We start from the raw sequence: 23,936 nt of genomic DNA on the forward strand, positions 1-23,936 counted from the left end.
CATATTCATTCTATGCTGCATCTATATCTACCTTTAGGATTAAATCTTTAATTTTATTTTTTACTGTATAATTGCCTAATTACGTAAATTTTAATTAAAATTAATTCAGCACATTAAAATATCTATTATTTTTTATTGAGCGTGGAATAAATTCGAATTTTGCACCCCACCCAACAGCCATACACGATGATTCGGATTTATCCGCACCTAGCGCATAAAGGGTTAAAACACAGAATACAATCCATAATGCAAGGATGTCGATTAGTAGCAATCTCTGATGTTTTTGATTTCACACGGTAGCCAGGAATAATCGACAAGCTTTAAAAGCAAAGGCGCCGACAGATCTATACACATTTGTCTTATCTTATTTCTGTAATCGTCGAGTTGTTATCTATGCAGGTGCATCGATAGTTTGGGGGATCTTCAAAGGGATTGTTCACAAGGGTTGGTCCTTGAGCCAATGCCGTAGAACGTGCTCTTTGATGACAACTTTGATGACGTGCTCCTCCCTGCCTCGCATTGTAAACTTGTCGTTTTTGTTAACGAATTAGACCTTTGCGTTCTTTTTTGACGAAACCTTATCCCCTTTTTATAAAAGGACTTCTTATTTATGTATTTTAATAATTTATTTAAATTATATAGCTAATTGTTTATATACTAATGAAATTTAATCTAAACATACATATAATTTAACATACAATTTAAGCAAAATATAAAAAATACTTTTATAATATAATATATTTCTTAATGCATAAGGTGTTTTTTTTATTCCATTGAGAAAATCTGCTACATTTTTATTTTTTTGATTGTCTTAGGAATGATACTATACAAATTAACACCTCCGTACATTATTCCCCTGGCCGTACTCGTTTTCTTACATATGAATTGTTTCTATTTCTAGTGATAAATCATTATACATATATTTTTATTTTTTAATAAATATTTATTAAAATACTCTGGTTATAAAGTTTGTGTCACGTGCTTGCTATACAAGAGGGATATTTTTGACCTTAAGCGTTACGCCAGAAAGAAGGTATGAGGAGCTATGTGCTGGTTGGTGTGACTCAGCGGCAAGCATTTTGCTCTGGGCTTTGTGGATAATTGTGCAAATTATATATTAGGTTTTGTCTGTTTTTACTCGCAACATATGTTGCGAGTACTTTGGCGAAGAGGATTATAGATTAAATTTATATGTATATATTCATCACATCGACATAACCAATTTGTAGAGCCAATCGAGCTAACAAATCAGAGAAGGACTGCTCTCTTTTCCATATTTACAGCAGTCGTTTGTCTTCTCTTGCTGACAGAATAATGTTTTTTGGAAGCTATTTGAACGCAAGCTATCGTTTTTGAGCAGTGGCAACTTGTATATAAGGTTCATCACAAAGCAATGTTTTCATATAAACAACATTTTTAATATAGTCATTATCAATGCGGATTTTCATGACATAAATATAGTATTTGCCATTGCTTTTTAATATCTTATTAAACGTCTCCACAGTTTCTAATTCAGAACTAGCTATAACGGCAATATCATCTGCATATATCCGTATTTATTATATTACAATATTGTGTAAATTGCTCACATTGTCTCACTATTTATTTTTGTCTTTGATGACCTTTTTAATAATTAGATTTAATAGCAGATATGCAAGAGCATTGCATTGTCTAAGTCAATTGAGCGTATTATTTAATTGTGGATAACGCAAATCTGTATTGCAATTGATATTTTTAAAGACTAATGAATGTTCTTAAATATTGAACTAGTTATATATTAAAGTGAATACACTATTCAACCAATTTTGTTTCCATACTGATTCAACGAATTACAGTGAAAAATCAATGCCAATAGTGTATATATAAAATTAAATAGACCCTTTGCACACCGAGATAAAAAAAAGTGAACGAAAAATCTGCTATAGCCAAACACTGTTTCGAGAAATACCACAAAATTGATTTTAGCATCACAAGGATTGCCTAACATCAAAAATCCGTTTGTTCGCACAAAAAGAGGCGTTGGAAATAGAAATTCACAAAGAGACCGCCATAAACAAACGAAATGGTAGCATAATGATATCAAAGTCCTAACTTCCGGTTTTGGAAACGACCCGTTTAGTAAAACCTCCAAAAAACACAGACACAATCAGAATAAATAGCAAGACATAATTTTTTATGATTATTGTTATCAACTATCATTTCTACGGATATTTAATCCGAGAAAACGAAGTTTGATATATTCAACAAGCAACAAATATAAACCTAGTATTTTTATAACCAACATATTAATATAACCAGCTATTTATGTTTTACTGTTCTGTAAAAGTACTGATCTACCCAATGTTACCCCCAAATAATATTATATAGCTGCCTAAGTAAATTTTAATTTAATTTCGCATATTGTTTCACTTTATAACACTTAAAATACTAACGAGGCAAAATTGTCGTAACGCAGAAATTTGAGTTAAAATTTTGATGGACATTTATATACTTTCAATAATATTCTCTCTGCTTAATTTAATTTTTCGATCAACTAAAATCTTTTTAGGGTTTACGCCTACTCGTAATCTTTGCTAAGTGGCACTGTTACTAATAGTGTTATAATTTAATATACATTTATTTCTTTAAATTAATTATTAATGATAATTAAGTTGTATTAGCCAAGTGACCGATGGCGATATTCGATTTTGTGATAAAAATCAATCGAATACACGTCATTAATTCATCAGATTGTCAACTTGCAATGTGAGCATTAAAAAAAAATGTCAAGATTTCTTGCTTCTCAAAAAATAGGCATTCTTGTCTATAATAAAATAAAAAATCAGATTAAATCTAAAATGTGTTTATTTGTTATAAACTTCAACAAATAATATTGAAATATATATTTACAAGTAGTCTTAAGTACTATTATTGCATATCTATAAGTTATTTTATAACAGTCAGCAAAGGCTTTTAAAGAAACTGTACCTTTACTTCTGTAAAAAGTTATCCTTTGTGAAAAGTTTTTATTTTAGGGTACAGTCTTTGGTGCTGTTATTTATATGAAAATGTGTAATTAGAAAACTAGCTGATATATGCGTTTTGTAGTTCAAAAGTTATTAATAATAAGTAAATTATTTCTTAAGTTTTAATGAACTTTTAATTGATGTTTTCGCTGTATTATAAATAATTTAATATATACCTCAAAGGAAAAACTTTAGACTGTATAGCTATATATACATATAATATGTATATAAAAAAGGATTGTTCGAATAATTTAATGGTTTTTATTATTCGTGTGAAATTTGCGTATAATAAATTGTGTTTTTAAAAAATATTATTTCAATTTCCTCCCAATCGACACTTAACTGCGTCCAGATGATGCTGCAAAGATCTAATGAGGTGATAATCAGATGAAGAACGGTCTGTGAAATATTTCGAACACGAAGTAATTTTTTCGCTCATGAAAAAATACGGTAGATAAACCCGAAGCACTCGGATGGAAAATTACAACCTTCCCACCATATTTTCTGAAGCTTGTCTTATCTGATTATAACCCCTTTCAATCTATGCGGGATTATTTATAACGGTATTTTTTCACGGCTACAAAATTGCTGGTTTTCCAAATTAAAAAGTAATTAGTTTTATGCTATTAATATCAATTCGGTAATTAAATTCGCATTCATGGCGAATAAAATTAATTTTTGCTTCATACTTTGGCCACCCTGTATTATATTCCATTATTATTTGTAGAAGCGTTTCAAAAAAACTATTTTTCTCTACGCCCTACGTTTGATCTCTGGCTTTTATCGCGTTTACGAGATAAGATGGCGAAAAGGACCACCATTAAACCGGCCCTTCGAGATTTTCAAGGGCTTATAAAGATATCAACTTTATGTGTTTCATACATGTGTGCGGGCAAAGACAGACGGGTGATTGCTTGTATTTTTCGCCGGAGACCCTCATATCCTCCATAATCCTCGAATGTCTTATGGGATTATTTCCTTTTGTCTTGAAAAACTGATGAAGTAATGAAAACTCAACAAAGAATTGTGAGATTTCATTTTAAAATAACGTCAACTGAAACATTTAATATTATACAATACAATATTAAAATGCCAGAGAGTAGCATTTTATGCTTTTAAATGTCAGATTATATACTGGCATCAGCAATGAAACTATTTGCAATTTAAATATCACGAGTGAATTTCAATAAAATATGTGAATTATTTTACTTAATAATATCTAAATGTATATATGTGTGGGTATGTTCAAGAATATCACAGATATTAAAACATATATTTATCGTGAATATAGTGCATCGTTGCTTGTAAAATATAAATTTATTTCAAGTGCATTTTTATATGCACTTAAATTATACATAAAACAAAATGTCATAAAATATTATGGTATACGAAGTTAATAAAATAAAATTTTGTATGTCGTACTACTATAAATAATTGGCGAATTTTTGAAAATAAAATTTTTTACCGTTACGATTCATATAAAATAGTATCTTTATTAAACGTCATCATTATTAAATACTTTATAATTAAAAAAACTTGTAATTTGATTACTTTTTGATTTTTATATCGCTGAGTGAAACAATCATACGTAATTTGCTCTAAAATTTACAATTTTAGTATCTATTTGAAAATTTTATCCATACGAATCTAATATTAATTTTGGCATGTATTGCAAATTGTCTCCAGTAATAAGCTTATAATAATGAAACTGCTTTTTTAGATAACATTTCATAAGCTAGGCTGTTTTTGATAATATTTCATAAAATTCATTTTTTTACTGTCAAAAATGATTGCAAATGATCATCGGTTAATGATGACCTAAAATTGTGGTTTTATGTACTTCATCTTTGAATATATCTTATCACATAAGTGCTGCAATTTGAAAACATAAATCCCCAAGCATATCATATTAATTAACCATATTCGTCACATGTAGAGAATTCTGTATTTTTTGTTATTTGCCTTTTATCAAGTTATCACTTTGCAGATAAAACACTTCCAATATATGGTTAAGTGTAAAATTATTGATTGTAGAGGCAAATGGAATTGTAAAGATTGAAATGTATTTGAACTTCTCAAAAATTTGATACCATATCATAAAGCAGGTTACTATAAATGGTGACTCAATCAACGCCAGTAATCGTCGAAATGAGTTTAAGTTCAATTAGTCATTCACTATTTGATGAAAGTAGCTAAGGGCGGGTTTTTTTCTTTAAGAAAAAATTAAATCCTCAATAAAACCGTACCATGATGACTGAGCTATTATAATATTCGGCTTCTATTTCTGATACAAAAAGAGTTAAGTTCACGAGAGCGAATAAAGTATCACAGAGAGTATCAATAACACATGATAGATTAAGATGTTTCTCACAGAGTGCTGGTGAATAATACGATGAATAATCAAAGGATCTGAACACCTTGAATTGTCACAAGCATTTTTTTCCAACTAAGCCTTAACCTATTCAGCACATATTTTTACCACCATTGGATGTGACACATTTAGGTAGATTTCATTTCTGATTCTACTCTGTTACCGTTTTCTCTACTTCATCAAAAATATGTTCCATGCAGATTATTCAAATAAGTTAATAAAGCACTGACACATAGACAAATAAACAGTATTTGTAAGGCCGCAGGTGCCGCGGCTTTCTTACAGAGGCTTTCTTTCAATTCAATGTGGTGTAAACTAGTAACTCTTTAGTAGCTGTTTGCATAAGTCTATTAAAATGGTAATTTATTGTTACTAGTTTTTCTTTACCCTTTAATTATTTAAGTTTCACGAAGTGCACTTGTTATAATTTGACATAGCGTGTCTTGAGAAAACTTAGATTTAGCAAATCGAAAATGTTTGAGAACCACTGTTTGAAGGCAAAGAAAATTTTTCGAATTTATTAGGTGTGATATTAAATTGCCTATTGATGTTACTCACAATGTGCTCAAAACTTGATAGATTGAAATAAGACTGCAACAATCATACACGACTTTAAAAATTCATCATTGGTAAATAGATTTAGTTTATTAGTTAGTAAACTAGCTACTCATAAACTTACTTTAGTTAGAGCTTTATCTAACTTATTTTATTTTCATGAAAAATTGCGTTGTGATAAAAAATCGTCTTAAACTTCTTTGCTTTTCTGGTCATTGTAAATAAATGAATTTACATTTCACTCTGATTTATAAGCACAAAATATGTTATTATGTATATAACAACAATATAAAAATTACAATATAGTCCAGATTACTTTTGCCTTCAGTGAACCGCTAGTAATTAAGCAATCTATGATGATTAAAGCATAATTTAAAACTGCTTTAATAAATAAATAAAATCGTGTTTAATTACTTAAGGCGGTGACGATAAATCTTAAACTCAATTAATCACGAGAGTCGCTGTAATTGTGTTCTCTTCTAACATTTATTTAGTGACACATAACCTTTCACATAATGAGTTTTGGATGCAAATGAGCGAATGTAACACGTCAGCGCAATAATAGAGGTTTGGCGATTTGAGTGGTGTACAGCAAAGCCGCTGGTTAGCGCTTTAAGATTACCGTAAAAGGAAAAAATAACCCATCAAGGCCCAGGGGGGCGAACGGACGGTTGTGATCCGGGACGGCGTTAAGGGGTTTAGAGCTGTCACATAGCGCATAAAACGAACGAAATTGTACATAAAATATTTAGCAATACTTCGGCTTTTATTTTTTTCTCTTTCTTCCCCTTCTTGCCTATGTATTTTATTTTTTCAGCAGTTTTTTCTATCGAGGTTCATTTTATTTAATTTTCGCGTCGTTCGTCGCTCCGCTATGTGCGCTCAGACAGTGTTGGAATGGGGAGTTATTTTATGAAAATAATGTGGAGAGGTTTAATATGAAATTTATTTGAGTTTATTGTTCTTGGGAAAAAAACGTATATTTTATTTAATGTAACTACTGAGTTATAATAAATTTAGTTTCAATGTTGTAAATAAATAAACGCTACAAAAAATGTTACTTTAAAATTATTTTTGTTTCAAGCTTATTAATTATTAAATATGTTTCTATTGCTAAATTAATTTTGTAGTTTAAATGTAAATAAATAATAAAAAAAAGGAACGCAAAAACCCTGAATTCAATTTAAGCTTTATGAACTCTCAAGATTAATTTAAGGAAAATGTTTACCGACCCTTCGAGTGTCTCGTGAGATTAAAAGAAACAGAAAAAGCTTTTTTCATATTAAACATCCTACATACATGTTATTATGTTTAAATATTTTTACCATTAATTCATAATTTTCTATTAAATATACATTTAATATAAATCAAATAATTATGAATAATTTGTAAAAATATGCTAATTTAAAGTCAAACGATTATAATTTGAATACAATTTAATAATTGATTTAATGTAAATATGATTTTAAGAAGAAGGCTTACAAAATGTAGGAATTATATCAAATAAGCCTCTTATGTATTCATATATCATAAAACATTAAAATCGTTTCTCAAATTGCCAATTAAAGTATTTGTTTTTATGAAATTTATATTCAAATATGATAAGGTTATATTTTTTTCAATTTGGGCCATTTTTACTGTTGTAATATGTGCATATTTATAATGTAATAAAACTTATAAATCCTTTGTTTATTACATAAAACACTTAATGGTCAACAACGAGACCATAATGAACTTTTATTGCCGGATAAAGTAGTCCAGTAAATTTATTGGCAATACAATTAAAGACGATTCATTACATAGACATAAAAGTGTACTAAGAGCTAAATAAAGTATTTGAAATGTCATTGTAGTAAATATTTTATGGTGAATCAATTATAATTTTCACTCCTGCTGTAACTCCCACTATAAGTTAGTGTTCACATTTCAATAGTGCTTTACATAAAAAATAAATAATTGATTAATCTGTTTAGTTTTTCTCGAGCTTACTTATATAACCACTTTCTCCCCAAAGTGAAGTCTAAAGTGCGTTAAGAGAGTGAAAATGAAAGGTATGACGTTAAAAAATATTGTGTTATAAAAGGTATACAATTTATTTACGTTTACAATAAGCAAGTGGCAAAAAAATGGTATAATTTTCATGATTTACAGGGTTGAAACCATTGTATAGGTTTTGCGCGTTTCGAATCCAAAACGTACGCCTTTTACGTTCGTCACCGTAAAACGTGAGATTTATTCCACGTGCCGTGAATTTTATACGATTTCGTAATATCGAATACTCAAAGCAGCTACTCTTCCGTAAGCCTGTGACGTAATTTAATAATAAAAAATCACTACGTTTTACCTAATATATCTACAAAGATGTTATTTAAATATATATTAATATAAATATTCTCAGTATTTTAATTTATTAAAAAAACGTATTAAAAGCAATTTATTTTGCTGAGAAAAGTTTTTGGTCACTGCCGTTCAATTATTCATTCTTTGAATTAAAATTTCCTTTCAAAGCAATCGCAGAAAGAAAACAAGACATCAATGTCAGTAGAACAGCTAACTAAATTAACTACTGAGTAATTATAACTAGATTGCAATTATCTCTTCAGACATTTCCTAATTAAAACTTCGCCACTATGCGCATCGGGGATTTCAACTGCGGAATTAATTAAATTCTGTATGTGTATCATTTTTGATAAACATATCAGTAAATTATATTGCTTTACCATATACATAACTTTAATTTAAATAATATATGTTGCTTTATAAATACTGAATTGCACAAAGAAAACAATAATGTATAATTTTATTTTATTTTTAAGTATCATTAATGGATCAGGTGATGTTTTTAAAGCAGCACTAATTTTTGCAAAATTATAATCATTGTTTCATTCAAATAATTGCCGGTCGGTCAAAAATAAGAGCATCATTGTATTGCCAACACAACTAAAAAATGCTTAATAAATCAAAGCTACGTTAAGAATGTAATAAATTGTATCCCAACGCTTCTAGTAAGAAGACACTAACATAAATAGATAGATACGACCCATACTATCTCTTGTAGCATTATTTGAATTTTTTTATTTGAATCCTTCAACAACAAGGAGTACTTTGCTTTGCTACGATTCTAATCAATCGAGCTTAATTTTAAGACGCTATGAACAAGCGTATCGTACAGAACGCTAAATTTATAGAAATAAATTGTTAAATTGACACGCGCTCCGCATAAATTAGCTTATCGTAAGCTTTGGCGATGTACGCACAAAATATACATATTTTATTGAACGTCTCTTTCAAGTCATAGACAGAAGTATATCTGCTTAAAACACTTTCATTTAAACTTTGAAAAACTTCCGTTTGGCAATGAGCTCTAAAATAGTAAGAACTTGACTCTTGGTAATGCTGAAAAGTAACCGTTTATCACCGCATGTATGTCGCTGAAAAAAAGAGCAAAGTTGAATTTCTGTGGTACTCCAGACTAACAAATATGAAAAATTGCAGAAAAATTTAGTTTATTGAAATATATATATATAAGCAGTAGCGTGTGAGTTTGGCTTAAGAGTTCAATATTCATTTTACATCTCGAAGCAATTCAATAATGCATACAATCATACCGAACATCCGATCTTTACGAGAGAGACGTATAGTACCGTATAGGTAAAGTTTTACGAGGCGGGCCGCGTGAGATACGAGCTCGGCTGAAAATATACCCGTGGTACCCGGCGTCGTAAAATGTAATGCAGTTTACAGGAAATGAACTGAAAATTGTTATTGATGCGTTGTTTTTTTACTCATCCATAAATCATTCATATTCGGGGCGCGCCAGACAATAAACTGCGGCGAGAAATGACAATCGATCCGTTTCGGTTTAAATTTTGGACCGTGAAACTCTACTAAACAATGGGTATTTTTTTATACTTCAGCAGTCTTAGTAGTAGAATTTTATAGCCGAGGCTGATTAAATATCTTTTTATATACTAGTATTCCATATGCTTAAAATTATCAGTCACATTACGCGTAGAGAGAATCTCCACATGCTTTCAAAAGTGGAAGTTTCTCTAGCCAAAATGTTCTCATTGAGATTGTAGGAATAATCTGATGGCAAACGGGATCAAAAAATAGCACAGTATGGCACTTTTCGATACTAAAAGGCAGATGGTGGAAGGAAGCATATCTCCATAGATAATCTAAATCCGTAGCATATCGAATGAATTTATACAATTTTAAATCATCGGCACACAGAAAAAAACTTGAATTTGTTACTTCAGTATTTATGTTGCCAATAAATAATGTAAAGTACATATATACTCAACAATCGGCCGCCACTGGTCACAAACTGTCTACGATCCCTTAACCGAGTTAAATCATCTGAGCAATCAAAGTCTGACAATGTTTTTATTTATAACTAATAACACACTCTGTCGAAGAGCTTCTCAAAATCCGTATACAATGTTTATTTAAATATCTTAATGGTACGATTTTGTCACCGTTTTGGTGAAAGAAAATATAAAGCAATATACCTAACATAAAAAAAATTGGAGCAGTTACTTTTTTACTATTCGCTCTATTCAGTAAATCGTGTAACATTGTTTTATTTACTTCAGTGAACATGTTTGCTCAATGAAGCAGATAACTATTCAATTTATTCCATTTTAACTATCATTCACAATAAATAAAATAAGGCAATATAATACAATCGTATTTTTTATATTCACACTTAATATGTTTTCATCATAAAAAAATATTATGTTTCGAAACTACTGTTACTTTAAAATAATTTAATGAGCATTTAATTTATGTATATAGGCATTAAAAATCGTTTCTATTACAATTTATTTACCGATACAATATTCTTCATATATAATATATATGTATATGATTTTAATTTCTTACATTTAAAATTAAATTTTTGTATACATACGTAGATGTACAAATGTATAATATAAATAATAATGCCTGTTTTAATTTTCTTCTTTGAGTGACATTTATTAATTTTCACTTTTCGTTTTATTTAATTTAAACCATATATTTAACAAATTTAATCTCCAGGTTTTATTATTATTAAAATCCAGGAATACTGTTGTAATATTATATTTAGTCATTAACCAATTAATTTGATTAGGGAATCAAGTATAATCAGAGTTATTTCGTCTACTAAATAAATATGGTCCTTGGGTTTTTTTAAGTATATTTTTAGATGTAATTCATCAGCGCTGTTTCATTTTATTTAAAACACAAATATAGTTAAAGTTTTAAAGTGTCCAAAGTTTCCTTTGATTTTGACGTAATTATAGTAATTAAATATGTGATATTTATTTTTTGTGATAGTATGTATTATATTATATACAAATGTTTTAATAGAAAAACATTATTATTTACTATTTATTTATTAATCATAATGATTTGTTTATTTATTAATTTGAAAATGCTTGTCAGGTTACAACAGAAGATTAAAAAAACAACGCGTAATTTTGAATACAATATTAAAAAAGCAATTTTTGCAATATATTAATGAAATATTATGTCTATATTATAATATTTATAAAAATATTAAGCGATCTCAAAAACGTTGATATATCTTATAGTAAATCATTTTATTTAAGACTTTAAATTTTATAATCAAACTAATGATTTCACTTAGCTTATACAAATTTTAAATTTTCTAAAAGGATTTAATCGATGTCATTTATTGATTATGGAAACGACAATAGTTGACATTTAACAATGAACTTATTAAACTTGTTAAAAACTAGTTACTTAAAAATTTAAAAACCATTAATAACCATTAATTATCGCAGCATAGTTTTTTTTTGACATTTGTTGTATATATGTAACTATCAGATGGTCTAAACCTTTGTGCTATTTTTAACTATCTTTCACTAAAGAGGTTGATTTTTAGATGGCGTGGTTAGACGCTCACAATTGCCTTCGTCCTCTATTCTTCTATACTTATACAAATGTCTAGTATAAAATATATATTATATTTACCCACACCACGAATCACTCGCCAAGCGGCAGTCACCCATATAATCACTAACAACCAACAACGACCAGGATACCTACTCCCAGACACACATCACGGGAATCATAAATTTGATTCCGCTGTCCGATACTGACATCTTTATTTGTCTGTACATATTTAGTAAATAATATATTTTTGTAATCAGCACTTTTGGCGTTTAACTGGCCGTAAAAGTCACACTACAAAGCTACCAATCTTTGCTTTCAACAGCATTATAAAATCATGATTTTGGCTTAAAGTGATATTATTTTTTGATGTTATAGTGTATTTTTATACTACTAAGAATAATATTATATTATTTATTTTTCATACGCTTACATTTTTTCCTCAATATATAAAATAAGACCTTCTTTGAAGCACTTTTGGGGCGTTCAAGCCCACCCCGAAGACGAATACTTCAAAAATTTAATACATACATTTAAATACACTCTCGTGTTCAAAATATGAGTGAATATAAATAACCCGCAATAAAATATTTATAAGTCGAAATAATTCCGAAAGCTCGTCAAAGGCGGCGCCGATGACGTAAGTAAGTCAGAAAAGCAAACACAGCGTCGGGATTCGTCTCGGCTTTCGCCATGGCGAAAGGCAATATTTTCCTATAACGGCTTTTTTGGTTTGAGTATTAAAATTGCCTACCTCAGTTACCAGTTGCTTCGATGAATAATTCATTATGAATAGGTCGGACCACTCATTGTATCGGGACGCCTCGTGATTTATGACACTTTGTTCGAAAACGCCACTTACAGCTTTCAAAGATTTACTCTTTTACCCGCTTAAATTTTAATCAATTTCAATGAGTGCTTAAGCAATTAACTGGATTTGAATCATAGACCTTTAACGGAAATGGGTGCTAAAACTGCCTTTCTAATAGGTATGGGGTATTTTTAATGCGAGACTTATAAAATTCATGCACTTTAATGCTTTGCATTGTGAATGATCGTCTATCATTGATTCGTCGTTTGTTTTAAGTAACAGTAAGAATATATACACAACTTTATATAATAGAAGGCTAAAGGATTAATATAGGTACTAATCCCACAACCTTATGAAATATATAATATATACTATATCTAAGACATTAAATTCGTCTGGCCGACGACCGTAGGATGATTGCCTATATTAATTGAGTCTTAAATTTACAATTTCGCCACTTTATTGCGCCGCTAGTTAAGCGGTTAAATTTAACTGCCAAACGCACATACCTAGATCCATTTATATAGTTAGCAAAATTGCCAATCGAAAAGTGCGCCAACTTTTATCTCAACATGTTTGAGGTTTTCGTTTGTTTAACAGTTCTTTGACACAAACACAATCATAACTCAACGCTTTTGACGTTCAAAAAATAAGATATTACACAATGTGAAACTATTTTTTTATCACGATCAAACCAAAATCTATAAATTTTTGCGTGTTTAAACTTTTTCAACGTGACATGCACGTGCCGTAATAATAATTTTTTTTTTTTTACTTTAATGTTCTTTCGTGAAGTTTTTTTTTGCCATATAGGAGATAACGGCGCAAAAAGTTCGATACATATGAGCTATTTCTGAAGTCTTCACTGACACAAATAAAGTCAATGTAAGGGAGTGGAATACTGCTTTATTTTTATGGCCAATTTCTTTTTATGACACGTTCTTATAATAATGGAATAACGAAGACTCACGGAATATTTTTTCATTATGCTTTATGCGCTATCCTCAATGCTTCGACATACATATTTATATACACCCTCATTGTCCTTAAATGTATGTATTATATTAAACACATTTATAATCTAAATTGGAATTTTATATACTTTTCATATAATGAATTAGTTTTATATGGTGCATGAATTTTATACGTCTTTTATTATCTCATTTATTAACTTTAGGGTATCATTTATTTGACTACGTGTGGTCCTATATTATAATGTGCTGTAATAAACTTATAAGTTATACAATAAATACATGTGCATGACAAAAATTATGTAAAGAATGAGGGAAAAACAGAATTTTCAAGTCATTAGAGGTATTTACAAAAAAAATATAAAAGGCTAATATTTGTTTATTATAAATTAAAAATTCTAATTTTAAATGAGCAAGAAATTTGTAAAAACAAAATCGGTAGAAATGGATTGCTTAGGTCTAAAACACATAAAAAAATATTTATTTATCGATTTTTATCCTAAGAATTTGGTAAAACGTGTAATTAAATAGAATTTTAATGTCATTAGAAGTGTTAGAGCCTAAAATAGAATATAAAAGGCTGAAAATTTGTTTTCTAGAAATTTAATTTTTTAATTTTATACTTGTATAAAATTAATAAGTATGTTCAACTATTATAAACATTTTTAAAGCTATATATTATATATTTATTAATTTAGTATATATTGACATACAACTTATAATGATTAAAAATATGTTTATGAAGAATTTTATGATAAATTTATATATTATATTTAATAATTGTAGCATTTTTTTTGTTGATTTGTAGAATAGTATTATACCTATACGTTACATTGTCACCAATATTTTGACGTTCACAAAATGGATACGCAAATAGATGTAATATATACAGATTTTTATAAACCAGTATCAGACACCAGTGATATAAGTCAGTGACTAATATCTGAATCAACTGAATCCTTAGTGTTTTTCAATTTATTTGATTAATGTCTGGGAGATCTAAATGGCTGATTATTATATATTTTTAACTTCGATATATCAACATAGATTAGATTTTCATAATCACATGGATTAAAATCGTGATAAATAGATTAAATCGAGTTAGTTCATTCATTGTTTGTAAGCTGTAATAATAGTTAAAGCGTAATAAAGATATATGTTAATGATTTATGGACTTTGATTTCTGTCTTGGGTCACATTACTTACTTAGTAGTTGTTGTTTGTATTTAACCCGCTATAACACATCAGACTAAAGTCTGTCATATTGCAACGGAAAATTTACAATAAATAAAATAAACTGTTCCAATGACCTGATGAGGTTCTTCCGTGACTATTTTGAAAATCGTCAAAAATTTGATATTAACGATTCCAAACATGCACTCGAGTAGTTCTGTCTGCAAGACAATTTGAATTCTTACATAGTTACAACATTAGTATTAAAGCATTTAAACTTCTAGTTTGTGATGCGAAATGCAAGGCATATTTTACTTTTTTTATAACACATCTAAGCATATTAGAATTTTAGTCTGTAAATTGTAATTTCAAAATCATAAAACTGTTAGTGAAAGCAATATGATTACTAATGCTTTATAATACTTTAAAATTTTGATTAAATTTAATATAGTTAAACATGAATATGAATATTCAGTGAACAATTGTTAAATTGTAATAGCAAAAAACACGTGGTAAATTAGAGACACTTGTTCTTTTTTGTACATACGTATCTTTATCTGTAGATTTATACTGCCCTTTCATTTTCTTCAGTTATTTATATTACTTTGCGAAGCATGTTATTAATTTTATTATCCAAAAAAGTTACCACACCCACAGTTTTTTTAGATGCGGCTTGTTTAAAACCTGTACACATCGTAGTATGTGTATGTGTTCGCGCGCGCGCGGTAAGAGATAGCAGTTTACCATAAATAAGGTGAGGGTCGACCCCCGGGGGTAGGTGGTCGTGGATAGGGTGGCGTGTTGCGGCACTGCGGAGTTTTCGGTAGCCAAAACTTAATAATGGTCGTCCGGTGGGCTGCCAAAGGGGAATCCTGCCAAAGGCTGCTGGCCGATTACCACCGCTGCCAACATCGCCGCGGACAATCTGCTCTTGCCGCAATTACAGCTGCGGCCCTGTATGTGCAATGTGCAGCCCTGGCCGGATAATGGCCGGATTATGACTGCAGTCGCCTGGTCGAAAATCGCAGATGAAACGGTCAAGCTGTGTAATTGCGAGACAAATTTCCATTTAGGGATGCCGTTTAAGCAATGGCGATAGTTAAAATAATTTTAAAATGATACTTAGCTTGATTTTTCTTAATGTGGCTCGAAGAGTAAACAAGTCAACACTAAGACTGGTTCTCTTTGGCCCTGAATGAGTACGGATGTTTTTGATACTGCTCAGATCTTTTTATTTGAGGATCAGATTAAAACTAAGGGTAGCTTTTAGATTTGCATAGCATTACGGAATAACCACAAAATAAGCACAAAAATCACGAGCGTCTCGAACCCGTTACATTAATAATAACACATGTAAAATGTTGACATTGCATACCACATCATATAATTTTCAATATTTAATCTAAACCTGAATGATCATAAACTTTTTAATTAAAATTATGGTTGTATTTTATTTATTTATTTATTGAAAAATTTAAGTTGTACTTGACAGATGTTGACGCATTGCGTTTAATAATCACTAATTCCGATCTCTCAGAGACGATAGAAATTGAAAAACGCTAAGGTTCCTATAAATTTTAAACCCAGTTCTTTCTAGTAAAAGTCATTGAATTTCACCCCTGGTTATCGTGCTAGTTTTATAGTATAATTTATATAATTAAGATTGTATTAAATAGATAGGCACAATCGATCGAAATATTTCTTTATAAAGAGAAACTACTTCTTAATACATAAAAGTTGATTAGAAATTCGGCATATACAATTTTAATCAGTTTATTTAAAGAATCCCTATATTTTATTTTAGATTTTATAGTATTTGTATCCTAGTGCCTTTTTGCTGCTAGCAAAAAGGCACTAGAATACAAATACAGATACGACCCATACATCCTCTTGTAAAAAAAGTATATATAACTAGCACTAAAGATGTGTTAGTCTAGTATACATATACATAATGTTTTCAATTAGCAATATTTATTAAAAAAATATGTAACTCATATCACATAAAAATTATATAAAGTGCTCAAAAATATTTTGCTGTATTTTATATAAATATCAGATAGATTAAAATACGGCCAATCGATTATGGCATTTGAGAATAATATTGTTGTATATTATCAAAACAGGCAATATGTTATAAATAATATTATTTTCACAATACATATGTTTAGACATTTACTATATTTTTTTAGAAAAATATTAATATTTATTATTTTTGATTAGATAGATGTATTTTTTTAGAATTTTAAAATTATTATTTTAAATAAAAAAGGTATGAAATATTTATTGCGTGAAGTACTTGAGTATATTCTGCATCCATTAGTCACATTTATTCATATTTTATATATTTTCAACTAAAAAAAATTGTGGTAATCTACGCAATGAAAACGATCCTAAATATATAGCAAACAAATATTATAAATTAAATATTCACTGCTGGTTTTTCAATTGCACATTTACGTTTTCTTGAATTTTAATTTTCAATATTTTCTTTAAATTTTAATATCATATAAATTTTATTAAAAAAATACACCCAGGCCTCGTATAACACGGTCATATAGTTCCACAAAAACGTGTTATACGAGGTTTGAAGTTCATACAAAAATAGGGTTTGCGTTCCAAGAAAAAATCTTAATTAGTTAATACCCTTTATTTCTTAAATAAACAATAAAAAAAATATACACTTTCATATTTATCGAAAAAAACTTTAATATGTAATATATAATAGATCATTAATTCATCATCGCTATCACTTAAAATTCTGTATGTTCGACTCTTTTTCGAGATCGGTTGTAAGTTTTCATCATCAGAGGACTCTGAAGTATTTTTGGATTTGACCTTTAAAAATCTGTAATAAGCGATTATCTACTTTTAGCATATAAATCTTTTCGTATTTCGTTATAAGGGGTTAAGATCTGCTGTAATCCTTTCTTGAACTTCAAACTTCTATCCATTATAAGATAATTTTCTATAAAAAATGTTCTAATTTATTAGCCAATTTCAAGCCGACAAACATTTAGCTACTTCGCTGCAACTGTTTTCTGAGTCATTAATTATGGTAGTTTCATCCAACATTTTGACTAATTCTTTTTCGTTCAACGTCGACTTTCCAATATTTCTACGATATCTTGAATATATATATCATGAAATCCTTTTACACTAATACCACGAAAAATTTTAATTATTCCTTGGTATTAATCTTCTATTGGTGGTACAACATTTTCTTCAGTGACTGCTTCTGGCCACAGCATTTTCCACAGATTGATTTATTTCTTTAATGTATGCAAAGATCATATCGATACAATTTCGAATAGATTTTTTTTCAAGCTTGTGTAACTGTTAAATTCTCATCTTGTCATAGCGCGATCCATATGTGTATAAGTCAAACATGTTAATTCTTTTTTATTGTTGTTTTTTTCTGAAACCGTGTTATATAAAACGTTCTGTACAAAAATATGCCACAATTAATCAACCGTCTTATATGAGACTTTGGTGTATTTATACCAAATATATTTTTTATATTTAATTAAAAAGTTTATTTGCTTAGTGCTTAAAAATCATATTTTACATTTTTATCGATAACATCGTTTTAATGACTTTTAAATAAAACCCAGACGCAGCATCTATCATATATATTTTAATTTATATTTTGGAAATTTAAGATAATTGGTGCAAAATTTAGTAAGCAGTAAGCACTAAACGCCAAAAATTGTGACACAATCTAGAAAAACGATATTTGATAATGGATAAAAACTGAAGGATACAAATATAAATAAATTGCTTGTATTAAATATATATCTGTATACGTATGTATGGTTCGTTAATCAACCCTTGTATCAAAATTCTGAGAATGATTTTGAACGCCTCATTATTTTCTCCTAATTCATTAATTCATGAGGGTATAATATTGAACTTAAAATATTAGATAAAAAACACTAGAATAGACTGGAAATCCATCCTTATATGTTAGCAAGTAAGCTGATTAAAATCTAAATTACGAAACGCTTGGAAAATAAGGAATATTCTCTATTTATAAAGTGACATGCCATGAATAAGAGGGAGAGAATTTTTCGATAGTCTAGAAAAGTAGACAAGTATAGTATTTTAATATATAGTTTATTATTCAGCACAATTTCGTTTTATAACATGAAGTATATTTAGCAATTTATTTAATATAAAATTATTATTATATCAACGTAGTTTAACATTATAAAACTACCGCTTCGATTATGAGAGCGTTCTCCCACAACATATAGCGGTAAAGTGCTGCGCAAGAAACATTAACCGCGATGGCAAAACCCACTATGAATATTTTATGTTTACAAAACTTATCATGCCGCTTCGGCTGTAGATAAGCACGCTTTTTGAGCTTTTGCCGAAAAATTCGTAACATTCAATTCGCAGTTACTTGATTGTAATAACTAAAACACGCAAACGAAACGATCAAATTTCACGGCAAAAACTTTGGTCGAATAAATAATTCAGTTTTTACGCAAAGTTTCACCCGTCTACCGAGGTTTGCGATGTAATAGCGTTACAATTACATATCTGGTGGAAATATCGAAGGATAGAGAGAGAGAGAAAATCCGATACGTGTTGAATTTGCCGAAGCGCTTAGCGAAGGATCTGTCGAAATTGAGATTAATTTATCCGGAAAACGGGGGTGAAAAAATTTGGAAAAATGTTTTCCAACACGCAATTCTTACTATAATAAAACGTGTTGCGGCAACCCTCGATCTCGACGAGGGTGGAAAAATTGTCGAATATTTTTTGCCTCTCGGTGAATTTTTGTTTGAAAAATTGTATGAGGAATCGTCGCAGTTTTGGGGGACAATGAATGTTTGCCGAAGCGCGCCGCATAACGATGGTAATATTTTAGAGACTTTGTTAAACTATTGAGCTGATGCAATTGTTTGTAAAAATATATTTATGTATATATATTCCGGTACTACTTCCATTGTTAATACTTTCACATGATAAAAAAATGTTTATGGTATTCATATTTAAAACGGCTGCAATACGCATCAAGAAAGTGTTATGTAAATACTGACCGACACAGAAACAGAAACCGAATTTATGTCTCAAATACAAAATAATCTTGTACCGGGATAGTTTTTAGGCCTCTTCAAAGATTTTTCTTAACTAAAGCCGTTTGGCGCAGTACATTCAATATGTTTTTCTTTTAGATTATTTAATGGATACATTTGTAAATTACTTTGTTGTGGATCGTTTTATTGCTATCTTCCTCATTTCTTTCTTAGCTCGAGGTGTATGGTTCTAGATAGCGCAGCTCTAGGGGCTGCTTAGTCTTCAGTGGCGGGGTTGGGACGCAGTTGTTGTTCTAGATTTAATGTGATTGTGTTTCAATCCAAAACCATTTAAATTAACCTATTCCAGATATAAATAATTTTTTTTCTTATTAAAAACAATATTTTGCGTAAACAATGTAATCTCATAACTAACGTAACGAATTATTAATAACTTTGGAGCGAATTCCTTTGCTGTTGACAGACTTCTATTGTACTTTTCATAATATTCAATTTGTATATAACGAAGCATGTCTTTTTATTTTATTTTTTTTTACGATATTTTTTGAATATCTTAACACAATAATCATTATAAATGAATAATAAAATAAATACATTCTGCATTTGCAGATATATCTATACTCTATTTAAGTTAACACAGTCAGTTCAAGAGCTATTCATAATTGGGAAAGAGATGGCAAGTTTGGGTTTACGCCCCTACTTTACGCTCTAAAGCATACGTTTAATATACTTATCATTACTCCGATTGATCGATATTATATAAAAAATGTATTATTGATTTAAATTTCTATCAATTTATTCCTAATATAAACAGGAGTAATGATAAGTATATCGAACGTATTAGAGCTAATAGTAGGTGAACCGAAACTTGCCATCTCTTTCTCAATTATGAATAATGATGAAATAGATAATTCTCGAACTGACTATGTTAACGCAAATATAGTATAAAATCATTTTAAATAAGCATGACCATTCCACTCTAGCTTATGTGTAAGTTATAATCACCATCATGAATGTTTATGGATACATTTTTCTTAAATTAATGTTTTACCAAGATGCAAATTTAATGGCATCTTGTTTATATAGATTAAATTTAAGAATAGCTTTTTAAAGCGCGGATATATTATGTTGAGAATAAATATTTATTTGGTCTGTACTTGCGTTTAAAAATATCTACAATCTTTTTATATTCTTAAGCAAAAATAATATATTTTTCTAGCTAAAGGGTGTGTGCCACACAACCAATAGCAGTGCATGTGTTTCTTCACATAAATTAATTCTCAATTTTTTTTTGAAAAATAAACAGATAACTGGATGATAATTTTAATGAATAAATTTCAATACAATGATTTGTTATAATAAACGCGAATAGTCGATGGAGCAGAACGTATCGATCCATTAAAAAATTCGAGAAATTATTTTTTGTGTAATATTTTAATTATTTATATTTTTTGTCTTTTGAAATAATACAATTATTATTTTCGACCATTATGACGCATTGGGGTAACATGTTAGGTTACGATGGGCTTAATTTAATTTAAATAAATAAAATACAATAATATACTGCATTATTATAATCACATAACATAAAGCGTAGTCCGTAACGTCTCAGACTAGTAACTCTGAGGTTGCGGGTTCGAGTCCCGGCAGCGGCACTCGAATTTTATTCATAACAAATGCGCTATTATTAAAAAAACTGGTCCCAACTGCAGTGACATATTTTGTTAATAAATTATATTACACATAATAATTTATAATTATTAATATAGGCGTCACTGATTCCCAGACTTTCAGTCTGGTGGTGTACGTATTCATTATGTCTGATTGACTTACTCAGTTGGTACAGATTTGCCCTTTAAAATGCGTTGGGCTTATGACTGTCAGAGGTTACAGAGGAAGATTTAATAAAAATAAATAAATACATTAAAATCACTTAATTTTCATTGCGTATAAAAGACAAAAATTTAGATTTTTTAATATTTTTATCAATTTATAATATACATATGAATATTTAAAAATATTTTTGGTACACCTATGTTGGCCAAATTTAATATATAACTAGCTTTTAAAATTAAAAATGGATTTAGAGTACATATATCAGTAAAGTAGTATGTATTACAATATCATGAGTTTTAGAAACTAGGAATAAAAAAACTAGAATGTTAAACTTAAAACTCGTCTGTTAGCTCAGACATGTTCTTTACACAATGCTGATTTTATACGGCTGCCGAATTCAGGCAAACAGACGAAGGTAAATTGAGTACGGTATGTAAAATATACAATGTTAGAATGTATATTATTAAAAGACTTATGTCAAATACTTTAATATACATAAATATTAAATGGAAAGATTTTTCTTACATTGTTCCATAATACATATATTCCTACTGATTTTAAAAAAAATCTATATTCATATTTAGCTAAACTAAAATATTTTTTAATCTTTGTGCATATATACATGTATTCATTGAATCACATATTTTGCTTATAAATCTTGTAGTATTATTACTATGATTTGTATTATATAATAATGAACAGTAAGATAGCAAAGAAAAATTAAATCAATTTTTTCGATGAATAGCGTTTCGCCTGAATTACACACCAGACTATATTATCAGAATAATATTACGCTTTTACGATAGTTTGTCAGAGAAAATTTATCAACTGTACAATGATCATATTGCCAAAGTTCAGGCATATCGATGTGAATCATACAATATGCCATTATAACAGCTTCTATCAAAAACAAACTTTCATATCTAGTATTAAATATTGATCCGATAATGACTGTGCATAATTTATTAATATTATGGCAGACACTGTGTAAATTTAATAGCATCATAGTTAAAAATGTACGCTGAATTCTTAATTGTTACATCATTTAATATGCAAAAACTTGGTGATGTAAAAATCTGAGCGAGACTTGGCCAGTATTTTGTTTTAATTTAATTATAAAACTTTTATCGGCTTAAATTTCAGATTATACCGTCTTGTATTAAAAATAATTTAGAGTTTGTTAAGATTAAGTATTCATGAGGTATGTTAAATTACCCAAACTTGTTTCTGTCGCTTTATTAATTAAATGGCTCGTTTTTAATTATGTGTTGTTTTTGTTAAATTGTGGTAATTTTCCACATAAAATATACAAAATTTCGATCGAATAATTATGAAGCTTGAAAGAACTGTAATGTTTAAAAAATATGTATAATACATAAAAAAAATTATGGATCAAAGGCTTTGTGCGATAAATAATATATATGTATATACAATAAATACAAAAACGGTGATATTGCTTTTTAACTTGACGGTAAACATATTTTCCATTTTTTTAAATTTATATATGAGATATATGTAATAAATATTACACATGTAATATTTGCTTTAAATTCAGTAAAATACGAATAAAGATTATACATTATTCAGTATTTAATATTTATAATTTTATATAAATACAATGTCACAAAAAGCGTTTTATTGTCTGAAAAATTCATAATGACTCGGTCCTAAAACCTGAAAATACGTTGAACCCATCGCAGTAGAATATCACTAGAATGTTTCGTTTTTAGTGTGTACACTTTCAAAACAACACATTTTGAATACTACAATATGTATTATACATTTCAAAATTGCGGTTTGAGTAAACCACACTGTTGCTTAAATCTAATATTAATTTCAATACTCTCCATTAATTATTTATATTCTAAATTTACTGCCTCGCACTCAGACGAGTAAATAAAATCGAAACGTCATCTCTCGCAGATATTACTTCATTGACGATCCAAAAGCAACGATTTCCGCTGTAATAATCGTCACGGCCACACTTTATAAGGCTTTATTTCAACCATTACAGTTCCCTAGTTTTATGGCTTCTCCAACTTTACCCCTATGCGCACTTTCGCTACCCCCTGTGTAACCATCACAAAACGACACACGCCACCCTCGCACCTGCTCTGCCACCTTCCCCGCGCCCGCAGAATACCTGTCGCGTGACGTCACTCAAGAGTGGGTATTCTGCGCAACTACCCCTAGCCACCCTCTGGTCCATGTGTACGTTTGTGTGTGCGCCCCATCATCATATTAAGCTCAGCTAATAAACAATGAAAC

This window comes from Plectrocnemia conspersa, unplaced genomic scaffold (genome assembly GCF_051122295.1).
Source record: "Plectrocnemia conspersa isolate PC_06_02 unplaced genomic scaffold, ASM5112229v1 ptg000013l, whole genome shotgun sequence".
In the NCBI taxonomy this organism is placed as follows: domain Eukaryota; kingdom Metazoa; phylum Arthropoda; class Insecta; order Trichoptera; family Polycentropodidae; genus Plectrocnemia; species Plectrocnemia conspersa.